Below are 14,193 nucleotides of genomic sequence, written 5' to 3' on the forward strand. Positions count from 1 at the left end.
TCCCTCTAAGAGCTCACATTCCAATGGGGGAGGCAACATGCAAAATTTTTTTACATACAAGATACATATTATGTAAATTGAAGGTATAAATGTTACTTAAATGCTAATTGTCTCTTCTCTTAATTAAGGAGTCTGGTTACCCTATTGTTTTTTTCCCTGTCTCCTCCTTCAGAATTTGCCCAGAGATCATTGGCTCACACTAAGGTGTCAAAGGCTAAAGTGCAATCTAGGGTATGCTCTCACAGGAGCCATTTTCCATTTAAAGATATAAGAATTTAAACTGAAGGGACAAATTTTTCCTCGGGGAATTTCAGATATCACCCAGCTAAGGAGAAAAAAATATTTTGAGAGTAGTGTAGGGTAGCCTTAATGAGTCTCAGAAATGGAGTGCCTTGGTGAAATAGGGCAACCCAGGACCCCGAATCCACTGTCTGATAGTCAAGCCTCTGTTTTACCTGTTGAGACTGGAGGAGCACTAAGACAGGCACAGAGTAATTTTCAAGAAGGATTTTACTCAGGATCTTGAAAGTCCAGCAAGTCAAAGTTCCATTATATCAGTTTAATGGAGTGACTTAATGGAGGCGTGTGGGAGGAACAGTGAGAGGAACACTGAAACTGGAGCCAGAAGATTTCTGTTTTAATGTCAGACTCTGACACTAGCTATGTGACCTTAGGAAACTAGATTATTTCTATGGGCCTCAGTTTACCCATCAGTGATATAGCATAATAATACTTTAAAGGGAGTACAATAATGCTCAATATTGGGGTTTTTGGGGAGGGAGGTTGTTGTGAGGAAATTGATTTGTAAACCTTCAGTACTATAGAATTGCAAACTATTATTAATAGTGGATTGATTAAGTAGCTCGTAAAAGAGCATTGGACCAAGAGTTAGGAAATCAGAAGTGTCACAAAACTCTCTTTTTGACTGTGCCATGTCACATCTCTTCAAGTCCATCTCTTTCCTCATCTTTAAAATAAGAGGGTTGGATTAGATGATCTTTAAGGACCCTTTAGTCAACTTTAATGGCAGAAGGGTGGGAGTCTATAGCAAGATTTCTAGAGATTATATAATTCTGGGCTGCATTTGGTTAAGGCAGTGGTGGAGTTTGGTTTTTATTGGGGAGGCTCTTGCATTAGCGACTTCAAAAACTTTTGCTTCGTGTGGAATAATTAATTTTATATTAGATGTTGGTAGTGCTTTTCCAGCATGGACTGTTTTTGTAAAGGATGCAAAGCTGTCCAATTAAGGAAAATGCTTCATAGCAATCATTTCAGAAGCTATGTTTTGAAGCACCGATGATCTTTTTAACTTCGTGTAAGAATTAGGGTAAAGTTACTAACATTTCAATTAAATGTCATTTTTCTTTTGGGGATTCATACCTTTATTTGGCATAATTACATCTTGTGTTTGACAGAACCATAGTGATCCTTAGAGATATAGCTTTGTGTCTTCCTTTACCAAGCCTTCTCTAAGTAGGTCAGCCTACACTGGCTTTTTTCTCCCCTAAATTCTCATAACATTTATTGTTTGAAGCAATGTTTTGGCAGTTATCACATAGTGTCATGTTATGTACATTATTTAATCAGAAAATATTTGTTGATTGTCTACTATGAACCTCACCAAGTGTTTTAGAGGACAAAGATTAAATATGGTTCCCCTCTCCAGGAGTTTATAGCCTAATTTGATGGAGTAAGAAGATCACTGAGCTTGGAGGCAAAAGCCCTGGACTTCTGTCCTAGCTTCATGATATATGACACTTAAACTTAATTAAATTAGGTTTCCCTCTTTGTAAAACGTAAAAAGAATGTAATAAGTGTTTCTATCCTCTTGTTTCTTCTTCATGAGGAGACTGGGACTCAGAAGTTCTAAAAAGGGGAAAGGAGTGCCTTTCCCCTTCAGGTTACCTTCCATCTATTATGTATTTATTTTGTATATATTTAGTTATTTGCATATTGCCCTCTCCATTAGAATAGAAGCTCCTTAAAGGTAGGGACCATTTTTTCTCCTTTCTTGTTATTCCAGCATTTAGCACAGGCTCTGGTGCATCGGTATTGGTCAGTCATTTTTTCAGTCATATCTGTCTCTTTATGACCCATTGGGGATTTTCTTGGCAAAGAAACTGGAATGATTTGCCATTCTCCAGCTCATTTTACAGATGATAAAACTGAAGTTTTAAGGGATAGGCGACTTGCCCACATAGCTAGTAAATGTCAGAGGCCAGATTTGAACTTGGGTCTTCGTGACTCCAGGCCCCCATTGCTCTATCCTGTTCCTACACTGCCTAGCTGTTCCCTGGTACAGAGTTAAACACATAGTAAATGTTTGTTGTCTGATTGACTGACTGAGACACCAGGAAGGGATCCTCCCTGTGCTTGTTAGGGGGTATAAATCTTAAGGTTCCCTATTTTCTTTTGCCCTTGAGAAAGATTTTCTTTGAGCCATCTGAGGACATAAAGAAAAGTGAGCCAGTGTATTTGGATGATTTCCTACCCATTCTATGGATAAGCAGAAGCAGACTTTGAGAGATAGACTTTTGGGTAGCCCTGCCAGATACGGGGAGCAGCGTGTATCTTTGGGCTAGGACTTTGGCATAAGGAACTGATGGGTGATGCTGGACGTTAAAGCCTGAATCTCTTCTGCAGTGGCTTGGACCAGAGCTCAAAGAGCAGAGATCAGTGCAGACAGCATTGCTGTGGAGGCGAGCCGGGTCTGGGAGCTGAAACACCGAGTATACATGTTTGACCCAGGCTGCATTGCTTGTCAACTCTGGGAGGGAGGAGAGAAAAAGGGAGGGAGACAACATGAGTCGCATAACTTTGGAAAAAATGATGTGGTAATTTGTTATTAAAATAATTAAAGAGAAAAAACCATGAAACACGGAGTGGAAAAAGAGGAAGTCCTGAGAGACGGAGATGGTCATCTGTCATGAATTTTCATGAACTGATCAGCAAAGTATAAGACTATTGCCTCTCCCTGTGCTTCTCCTGCCCTCTCCTACTTAAATTCTGTGGCTCACACGTGGAGGCTTGTGCATATAGTTGTTCATCTTTATTCCATTTCTGTATGTGGCAAGTTCAGTTTAGGAATAACCTAGCCTGGGGCAGCTGGGTAGCTTAGAGATGGGACATCCTGGGTTCTAATTTGGCCTCAGACACTTCCTAGCTGTGTGACCCTGGGCAAGTCATTTAACCTCCATTGCCTAGCCCTTACTCCTCTTCTGCCTTGGAACCAATATGTAGTACTGATTCTAAGGTGGAAGGTAAGGGTTTTAAATAAAATAAAATAAAATAAAATAAAATAAAATAAAATAAAATAAAATAAAATAAAATAAAATAAAATAAAATAAAATGCCCTGTTGGTCCTCACTCCTAGTTTTTGGTCATTGAGAGAGGTTACTAAACTCAACTTACTGGTTATTGCTAGCTGACCTAATAAATTGATTACTCTCAGGTCCCTTGCCTTACTACTGAGGTGCCAGTGTGACCCGCTGTTGCTAACAGTATGTGTGTCACTGTTATTAAAAATGATATTTTACCTTTGAGAAAATTGTACCTTAATGCCATTTTTACTTGCCACATCTTGAATCTGCTAGAAGCAGGTCCTCAGCCTCTGAACATGAAGTGACACATCCCAGGTCCCTATTAAATCCGTAAAACACTTTTGAGCACACATCACTAACATATACATATATACATATACATACATATGTTATATATAGAGATATAGTTATTTATAAATTATATCTGTACTCTTGTATTAATAGTTATATGCATTGTGATATGTACATAAAATAGACATTATAAGAATGAGATAAAGAAAATAGCATTTTGTTCATGATACAAAATCTTTTTGGTCTCATTGAAATATTGCTTCTAATAATTGATAATATTTTAGTGAAAGTAATATGATCTAATAATGCTTATTTTATTTTATTTTTATTGATTAATTAAGAAAAAATTTTCCATGGTTACATGATTCATGTTCTTTCCCTTCCCTCCTTCCTCCTCCCTCCCATAGCCAATGAGCAATTCCACTGTTTACATGTGTCATTGATCAAGACCTATTTCTATAATATGCTTATTTAGAAAAAACCAGACCTACATGAAATTATGAAAGGCAAAATAAGAGACATTGTATACAACCACAGAAATATTCTTTAAAGAATGACTTGTGCACATCCACATAGAGATAAGGAATTTACAAATAGAAATAAGTAAGACATTGTTTTATAAATACATGTATCTTTTGGTAAAATGATGCCTTCTCTAATGGGGGGAGAGGAGGAGAAGGAGGGAGTTAACTAATAACATAAACAATAAAATAATATTTAAAACATTACAAACAAACAAATAAAAATTTAAAATAACAAAAACAAATCTTGTCTCAACACTTAATGATGCAACAATTCACAAGTCTGGGTCTAGGTTCAGTGTATTTTGACACTTATCTTTAATGGCTGTATGAACTGAGAAGGATCCCTCACAAAGATACCTAGCTCCAAATGGAAGAAGTACATCAGTGTCTGGCTTTATGAAATCATGATTCTGATTTTTTAATTCCATCCACAAATTATACAAAGGTGTTATTCAAATTAGGTTAGCAATTTTCCATTTTCCTTTATGCCAATCAAATTTTCCTATAAACCAAAGAGAAAGTATTGCATTTTTATATTTTTAACAAAATGGGTTCAAAACATACTGAAAAGCTTTATTTGGGAGATTAAAAAATAGGTTAGAAAATTCTTTTTTTTTCAGATTATTAAAGTGTTCAGATTTGAGAGTGGTGGGTTGTTGGTGTGTGTGTGCATATACGTGTGTGTATGTGTGTGTGTGTGTGTACATGTGGGTGGGTGTAGGTGATGCATATTGTTTTCAGCAACTGAGAGAGAAGATAATAAGTATCCAGCAGGAAAGGATGGTCATCAGTGTCAAATGCTGCAGAGAGGACAAGAAGGATAAGGACTCAGAAAAAGACATCAGATTTGGCAACCAAGAGATCACTGGAAACTTTGAAGAGAACAGTTCCAGCTGAGTTGAGGTGTCAAGGATAAAGGGAAAGCTGAACCTGAGAGGCTAGCAGGATGATGATGCCCTTGAAAAATAGGGAATTATGAAAGATAAGAGAGTTTGTAGAGAAGGATCTTTACAATCTAAAATACGGCTAAAATACATATAAGATAAGTAGATATAAGGGCAAAGGCCCTAGGGGTTGGAGAAGTCTATGAAGAAAGGCTTTGGGTAGAAAATGACACTTGAACAGAGCCTTGAAAGAAGCTTGGATTAACTTGAAGGAAGTCAGTGATGGAAAAGGGTATTTCAGACATAGGGGACAGCCAGTGAAAAAGCTAGGAGATGGGAGATGGAGGTAGTGCATATGAAGAAGAGAAAGAAAGGCCAAGTTAGCTGCCTCACAGTGTACCTGAAAGGGTAGAGTACATAATAAGGTTAGAAAGATAGGTTGTAGTTGCATCATAGAAAAAACAGAATCAGTCAGTGAGAAGTATTTATTAAGTACCTACTATTTGTTATATTTACATTTTATACTGGAGGCAACAGAGACTCCCTGGAATATATGGAGTCAGTTGGAAGTAACTTGTTCAAGCCTGGGCTTTTGGAAAATCACTGACAGTTATGTGGAGGATAGACCGAAGTAGGGAGAGACTTGAGACAGGGAGACAAATTGGAAGGCTATTGGAAGAGTCCCAGTGAGAGATGCTGAGGTCTGAACCAGGGTAGAGGTAGAGAGAAGGGAATATATACAAGAAAGACTGTAGAGAAAGAAATGTCAAGATTTGTCAAGGGACTGGATTTGGGGGATGAATGAGGGTCATAAGTTAAGGATTACTTGGAGTTTCCATTCCTAGTTGACTGAAAGGTTGGTTGGTGCCCTCGACAGAAATGGAGAAGTTCATAGAAGGTATGGATTTTGGAAAGAGAAAATAATGAGTTCTGTCTTAAACATGCTATGTTTGAGATACCTATGGGACAGCTAGTTCAAAATGTCCAATAAGCAATTCAAGATGTGGTATAGAAATTCAGGAGAGAGACTAGGGCTCTGTTCCAGCCATGCTCAGAATTCCTCACACATTCTCTCTTTTTCTTTATCTCAGGTATCCAAAATCTACTCATACCCAGGCTCAATTCCAATCTTACCTCCTCCATGAAGACTTCCCTGACTGAACACTGAAGAGCTTAATTGCATTTATTTAATTTCTTTTTATATCATTAGTATAAAACTAGTTCATCTTATATAATCCTTTAAATGATACCTGTAACTAGAATGTGAGAAAGATTAGTCCCTGTGTATAAGCAGTGATAGGTAAGGAGTTAGGTTAAGAGCTCCTGTCATAAACCTTCTTATGTTAAGTACACATCTTTACTATCTCCTGATTTTGAATAAACAAAACAGAAGCAGTCAGAGTTAGTTGTAAAAGTAGGAATAGTATTTGCTTTTCTAGGAAATTGTGAATAGCAGGGTCTTCAGATTTTATGACTCAGAGGGATGACAGTTTACCTTTATTTCTCTTCTTAAGAGTTATTGTCTGAGGGTATTAGTTATAAGATCAATAAATTATTTGGATCTTGCACTAGAATTTATCAATATTAGCTAACATACTTTGAATCTGTGGGTCTTGTCAATCAACGATTTGTATCAACTGTCAAAAAGCTTATAAAAACAACTGTAAACATCCACAAGAAGTCTTTCATTACAGACTGGGAATGATGGGACTACTGATACTATTTACCTATGGATAGTCAGTTTTCAGCTCAGAATTAAGGCCCAGAGATTTCTTTGGTTCTTACAATATCAATAGCATTCATTGTCTGTACCAATGGTCTCCAAAGTGGGAACTGCAGCCTTCTGGAGACCAGAAGAGCTTTCTTCAGAAAGTGAGATTTGAGGGGGCAGCTGGGTAGCTCAGTGGAGTGAGAGTCAGGCCTAGAGACAGGAGGTCCTGGGTTCAAATACGGCATGAGACACTTCCCAGCTGTGTGACTCTGGGCAAGTCACTTGACCCCCATTGTCCACCCTTACCACTCTTCCACCTATGAGCCAATACACAGAAGTTAAGGGTTTAAAAAAAATAAATTAAAGAAAGTGAGATTTGAGTTGTGTCCTGAAAGAAGATGGAGATTCTAAGGGGCAAAAATGATTAGAGAAAGCATCACAAGTAAGATGGCAGCTAGTAGTAAAACCTAGAGGTAGGAAATGGGTCAGAGTTGTGAGTGAGGAATAGCAGGTGAATATTCTTAGATTGTAAAGTATATAGAGGGGAAGAAAGTGACTAAAGACTAAAAAATGGGAATGGAACCAGTCTATGAAGAATTTTAAATGCAAAACAGAGAATTTTGTATTTCATACTGAAAGTGATAGTTTATTAAGTCATAGCAAGCTAGTTTGGTTTAATAAGAAGGAAATGATATGGGCAGACTTCTTACACTTTATTTTGTTTGCACTGGCTTCCTTACTGTTCTTCACATATCTCACAACATCTCCTGATGTAAGGCATTTTCACTGGCTGTCCCCATAACTGGACTGCTCTTTCCATCTCCATCTGCTGCACTCCCTGGCTTCCTTCAAGTTCCAGATGAAAGTTTACCTTCTAAAGGAAGTCCTTCCAAATCCTCCTTAATACTAATGCTTTCCCTATGTAGATTATCCCCAATTTATCATGTATATAACTTGTTTGTACATAATTGTTGCTTCCTCCATTAGAATGGGAACTCCTCAAGAATAGGGACTGTTTTTGAACTTTCCTTTTTTACACTCAGTACCTGGCATATAGTAGAAAAGTAAATGTTTGTGGACTGATTGACCTACACTTTCAGAATATCACTAATATAGCTAATATAGCTAAGTGGAGGACAGATCAGAGTAGGGAGAGATGTGAGGAAGAGCAACAGATTAGAAGGCTATTACAATAATCCAGGAGTGAGGTGATTTAGAGTTGCCTAAAATAGGATGTTGGCTGTGTAAGTAAAGAGTAGGGAACACATAGGAGAAATGTTCTGAAGATAGAAATAGCAAGATTTGGCATTGTAAGATTTAAATTAATAGCCAATAACTCCAAGTATTATATTTTGTAAGATTTATTACTAATCACTTGAAGTAGAAGAAATAAAAGAGCAAAGTACAAAATTTAAGTATGACCTCGTAAGTAAACATCTCCTGCCTGGCTCTCACCCAAACTCCATAACTGCATTACCGGGAGCAAAGAGCAAGGGTGGAGCTACACACATAACTTTATCTTGAAAATGTAAGCCCCTAACATGAGAAGGAAAATGGGAAGCTGGGAAAGAGAATCCTGGGGAGCAAATTCTGATTACACAGTTGGATATGGTTGAACACTGATGAGGAGCTTGTTGGTGACATCAAAGTTTCAAGTTTCCTTCAAGGCTTTTTTCAAGTATTGCTTTCTACACAAAGTCTTTCTTTGTGAATTTCTTTAATTATCTTGTATTTATTTTATATGGTTGGTGGTTGTCCTTCATATTGGAAGAAAGGTACCATTGAAATCTTTTATCTTGTGTATAAATTGAATTTATGTGAGGCAGAGGCGTATAAAGTCAGCTTTACTCTCTTCTAGTCATTGAAATCAAAGTTAAGATGACTGGTGGATGACTTTGGCTTCTTTGATGTCTCATCAAGCCCTAATTGCTCTACAGTCCCTGCTTCCACTACCTTCATGGCCATTGTAACAAATTGTTCTCATTTGCCCCTTTCACTGGGGAAAGTCAGGTTTCCCTCAGGTAGGTAAAGATTTGTTTTATATACAGGATGTCCTAAATATAACAGCTTAAGACTTAACTACAACTTTTGGGACACCCTGAATTCCCATGTAGGTACATACTATCTTCCTTCATTCATTGTAACCTCTTCCTGGGTAGAATTTTCTTTTTGTCTTTGAATCCCTATTGAGTAGTAAAATGCCTAACATACAGTAGGTACTTTGCAAATGCACATTGATTGACATTGATTATGTAATATAGCTAGGAAATAAGGTCACAAAGGCAGGTTGGCATATCACTGTAGTTGAATGGCAGGCTAAGAAATTTCTGTTTTATCATGTAGACAATTGGGAATCATTAAGATTTTTGATCAGAGGAGCATGAACAAAGCATTTTGGAAGACTAATCTGGAGAAGGTGTTATATAGAGTTCATTAGGGGTGGAAAGGACCTTAAGCAAATCCTATTAAAAGAAAGTGAAAAAAGATAACTTTGGTTTCATTAAATTGGAAAGGACCTCAGAGATTATAAAGTTGAGTCCCCTTATTTTACAGATGAAGAAATTGCGACCCAGAGAAAGATTAAATTGTTTGCCTAAAGTCATTCAGTGGTAACACTTTCCTCTGAAACCAAACCCCCTCTCTTCACCATGTAAGATTCTTGAGGACAGAGACTGCTTCATTTCCCCCTTTGAATCTTCTGTGCTTTTTAGAGTACTCGGCACCTAAAAGGTGTGTAATAAATACTTGTCAAATTCATTGATTGATCTAGATGCAAGTCTCAGAGTAAATTGGAGTAATCTATTTCTTGTATGTATATTGTGTCTTCCCAATTAGTTTTTCTACCTATGAGATGAGGCATGGTGTACAGGGGAGAGGAATCATAATTGTATAGGAATCATAAGACCTGGATCCAAGACTGGACTCTATTACTAACTTAGCATGACACTTGGTGCTTTAGCTCCCTGGGCCTTAGTTTCCTCTCCTATAAAATGAGAGGGTTGAATTAATGATCTCCAAGGTACCTTCTGTTTCCTATGTTCTATGTCTTATTATACTTTACATTCTCTGTAGAACTTGGTTCAAAAATTCTACAAAAGTTTGGGTGTCTAGTATATACTCAATAAATAATTGCTGAATTAAATTGGGCACTAGGGGGTGAAGTAATCTCAACATTTTTTAATTTTATTCCCTTGCCTTTCACATAGGAATACATATGAACCACCCTGACTTGAAAGGAACCCTATATCGCAAACAAGAATACACATGACCCATGCCTCTTTTTCAGTAGGGGCTTTGTTCATTTAAGATTCCCTCTCTCAAATGTACAACTTTCTCATTACTGCTTTCTCTTGGTTCTCCTGCCTCTCTGACTGCTGCTTCTGAAATGCTCTATTCTGAGCCCTCTTCTCTTTTTTCATTTTTATTCTTTCTCACTTGATGACCTCATCAGCTCCTGTGGATTCAGTTATGAGCTATATAGATCACCTCCAGATCTCCAAATCCAACCCTAGCTCTTTCCTGAACTCCATTGAGCTCCAGGCACTTAATAAATGATTTTTGCTGATTGATTATCCTTCTTATGTCTCTTCCCTTAGTTTTATTTGTCAAGACTTCTCTTAATATGCTCATTTTATTATTTTATTAATTAAAAATAAAAAAAACCCTCTTATCTTCTGTCTTAGAATTTAGTTCTTAGTACTAAGTATTGTTTCTAAGGCAGAAGGGTGGTTAGGGCTAAGCAATTGGGGTTAAATGATTTGGCCAGAGTCACACAACTAGGAAGTATCTGAGATCAGATTTGAATCAAGGTCCTCTTGACTTCAGGCCTGGTGCTCTATCCACTAAGCTACCTAGCTGACCCAATATGCTCATTTAAAACTGATTCAACCTGTATAAAAATGTTGGGCAAGACAGGAAGAGATTCATCCAGTGTAATTTTCTCTGTTCCCTGCAATCTTTAAGGGATGCCTCTGAAAATATGAAGAGGATCCTAGAAAATCCTGTCTTCTATAGTCCTTTCATCAGTTGGAGAGTTCTTTTTAAAAAATTCCTGCCTTCTTGTATCCTGATGGGAACAAGCTCTGGCCACCTGAAAACAGCATGGAGAGTTCCAAAAGCCCCCTTGTTTTGATGTGGGAATTCTGAAAGAAACTTTACATACCAAGGAGACTCATCTAGGGGAAACAGAGATCAAATATATACTTTCTAATAAAAAAATATTCAGTCTAGGTGCAGGAAGATCAGTACCAAATGGTATGCTAGTCAGGTCGAAGATTTTACAGTCAGTAAGCGTCGAGGCAGAATTTAAACCTAGGTCTTCCCATGTCCAAGCCTACTATTCTTTCCATTGCATCACCTAAATACCTTTGAGTGTTTGAATGATTGTTATATGGAAGAGAGATCAAAGGATCTTAGACTTAGTGAGGTTTTCAAATTTGAGGCCATGTCTCATCTCTTTCCTCTATTTATCAAATTTTGCTTATAAGTAGATTGAGGTGAAGTGATGTGAAAAGCCTTATTTATTAATATAGCTATATACAAATGCACATAATTATGCACATATTTTGAGGTAGGAGTCCTTATTCCTTTTGTGCCATTGATAATTGTGAGTCTGGTAAAGTCTATGGATCCTTTCTCAGAATAATGATTTTAAATGAATAAAACACAACATAAAGGATCACAATGAAACCAATTTTATTGAAATACAGTGATCAAAATATTAGAAAAAATCATAGACCCTTCATCCCCAAATCTATCCATTGACCCAGTGGGGGTGCCCATGGATCCCAGGTTATAACCCCCTTGGGGGAATCCATGGGCACCACATTAAGAAACCCTGTTCTATAACAAGCAAAATTGATCCATTTTTTATTTCTCTAAATGAAGAATGATCCCATCTGAGGATACAAAATTCTAAGAAGAAAACGTATGTCCTTATGAACATAATAGGAGGGAGTCCTAGAAACTGCATATATCAGACATGGTTATAGAAAGCATGGCAGCAGTTAAAAATTTTATTGGCCATGTCTATTTTTTTTAAAGTTCATTTAATTAATTAAGAATATTTTTCCATGTTTACATGATTCATTCCCTCTACTTCTCCCACCCCCCTCCTGTAGCTAATGAGTAATTCCACTGGGTTTTACATATATCATTGATCAAGACCTATTTCCATATTATTGATATTTGCACTGGGGTGAATATAGAGTCAATATCCCCAGTCATGTTCCCATTGACCCATGTGTTCAAGCAGTTGTTTTTCTTCTGTGTTTCTGCTCCCACAGTTCTTTCTCTGGATGTACATAGAGTTCTTTCTCATAAGTCCCTCAGAATTGTCCTGGATCATTGCATTGATGCTAGTAGAGAAGTCCATTACATTTGATTGTGCCTCAGTGTATCAGTCTCTGTGTATAATGTTTTCTTGGTTCTGCTCCTTTCATTCTGCTTCCATTCCTGGAGGTCTTTCCAGTTCACATGGAATTCCTCCAGTTCATTATTCCTTTTAACACAATAATATTCCATCACTAACAGATACCACAATTTGTTGAGCCATTCCCTAATCAAAGGACATTCCCTCATTTTCTAAATTTTTGCCATCACAAAGAGCACAATTATAAGTATTTTTGTAGAAGTCTTTTTCCTTATTATCTCTTTGGGGTATATACCCAGCAGTGGTATGGCTGGATCAAAGGGCAGGAAGTCTTTTAAAGCTGTTTGAGCATAGTTCCAAATTGCCCTCCAGAATGGTTGGATCAATTCAAAACTCCACCAGCAATGCATTTATGTCCCTATTTTTATTGGCAATGTCTATTGAGTGGGTTTGACTCAGGCCACCCTGTTAGTTTAGGTTGGATGTTGGAATTCTAACAATAAAGGGAGCCAGCCAAGTAACCAGTGTTTGATTAGAGGGGAGAGAGAGTGAGTCTGTATGGGTGAGACTCTCTTCTAGCTCTCCCCTCATAGCTGAATATATACTGGGAGATTTTGAGAAGGTGTTACACTGAAACTGGGTAACCTGGATGGTTGTGCCACCCCACAGGAGTTGGGGGTGAAGCTTCCCTATAGGATGAGGTATGGGGTACCCCAATATGATTCTGAATGAAGGCTGGGTTCATGCAAGCCTCCCCCAAGGTCAGTCAACTTCATAGCAGATGGTCTGGCTTCAAGATGGAGGCAACCAGACCAAGCTGTGATCCCCTTCCCCTTGTCTCTCTGGAACACTGACTAATGGATGGCTTTTATTATTTGCAATTTAGGAGTTGGGGAAAGGGGTGAAGGGCAGAGGGATTTTGGGGTGCCCTCTTCTCTATTTCTACGGGGTCCGTCACTTGGGTGGGAACCTTTGGGGTTCCCACTCCTAAGCTCCTTCTCCCCCCTTCTTCTTCTGATTCTATTTCTATTATTCTATTTCTGTCCTTTCTATAATTGGAAGTTAGACCAGAAAGGGTCTCTCAGCAAGGTTGGGTAATGGGGGAAGGAGACTAAGAAATGCTCTCAAAATGGAGTCCCAAAACTTAGCTGACTCATTGTTGAAGTCTTGCTGGGTGAGATGGAATCTTTGACCAGGGAATCAGGGTTCAGTTTCCAAAAGAAAGATCCTCAGGAAGCCCTCAGGACTGGATCCGAGCTGGGATGTCCTCCTCTGGAACCCTTTTCCTCCTCCTTCCTCTGGAGAATTCCCCTAGAATCCTCCCTGGTCTCAACTGTCATCAACTGTCACCAACTGTCAGCCACTCCTTCTCTGGCTCATTTTGTCCCATCCCCCCTTGCTTCCTTCTAGCTCTCCCCTTGTAGCCAAATATACACTGGGAGATTTTGAGGTGTCACCCCGAAACTGGGTAACCTGGATGGTCATGCCACCCATCCTTACAGGATGCAATGAGAGGCAGTTCATTCAAGAGTAAAAAGCAGGAGATTTTCTGAACCTTAGCATAGAAAGGATATTTAACAAGGATACTGCAACCTGACTTGCCTCCATGTAGAAACATGTCTGGTCAGTAGGGCAGGGTGTGCTGGTATATCCGTCAAGACTGAATGGTGCTGATTCCATGAAAGTGGCCCTGTTTAAAGCCATGCCATTATAACCAGAGGCCACCAGAGAGATGTAGTTTGAGTCTTAGTCCTTTGGGACAATCAGGGGTTGGCGATAACTTTGCCACCTTTCAGGGAAAAATGGAATAAATAAAGCAAGCTAGTTCATCCTATTAGGCAAGGGAATCTTGATAGATAATGGTTCTATTAAACACATTTGTGATTATTAGGGAAAGGATTTAAATTGAGGTCTTCCTGACTTTAAGCCCAATATCTAATCCACCTTGGTATTATACCTCTTTCTACATAGGTATATGCTGAAAAATAATGCTCCTTATAGGCTACCATTATCTGTTGCTGTGCAGCTCCATCGTTGCTATGGAAGCTAAAAACTATAGCAGCAGAGCTGGGAACTCACCAGATAAACCAAA

Source organism: Gracilinanus agilis, chromosome 3 (genome assembly GCF_016433145.1).
Source record: "Gracilinanus agilis isolate LMUSP501 chromosome 3, AgileGrace, whole genome shotgun sequence".
Lineage (NCBI taxonomy): Eukaryota > Metazoa > Chordata > Mammalia > Didelphimorphia > Didelphidae > Gracilinanus > Gracilinanus agilis.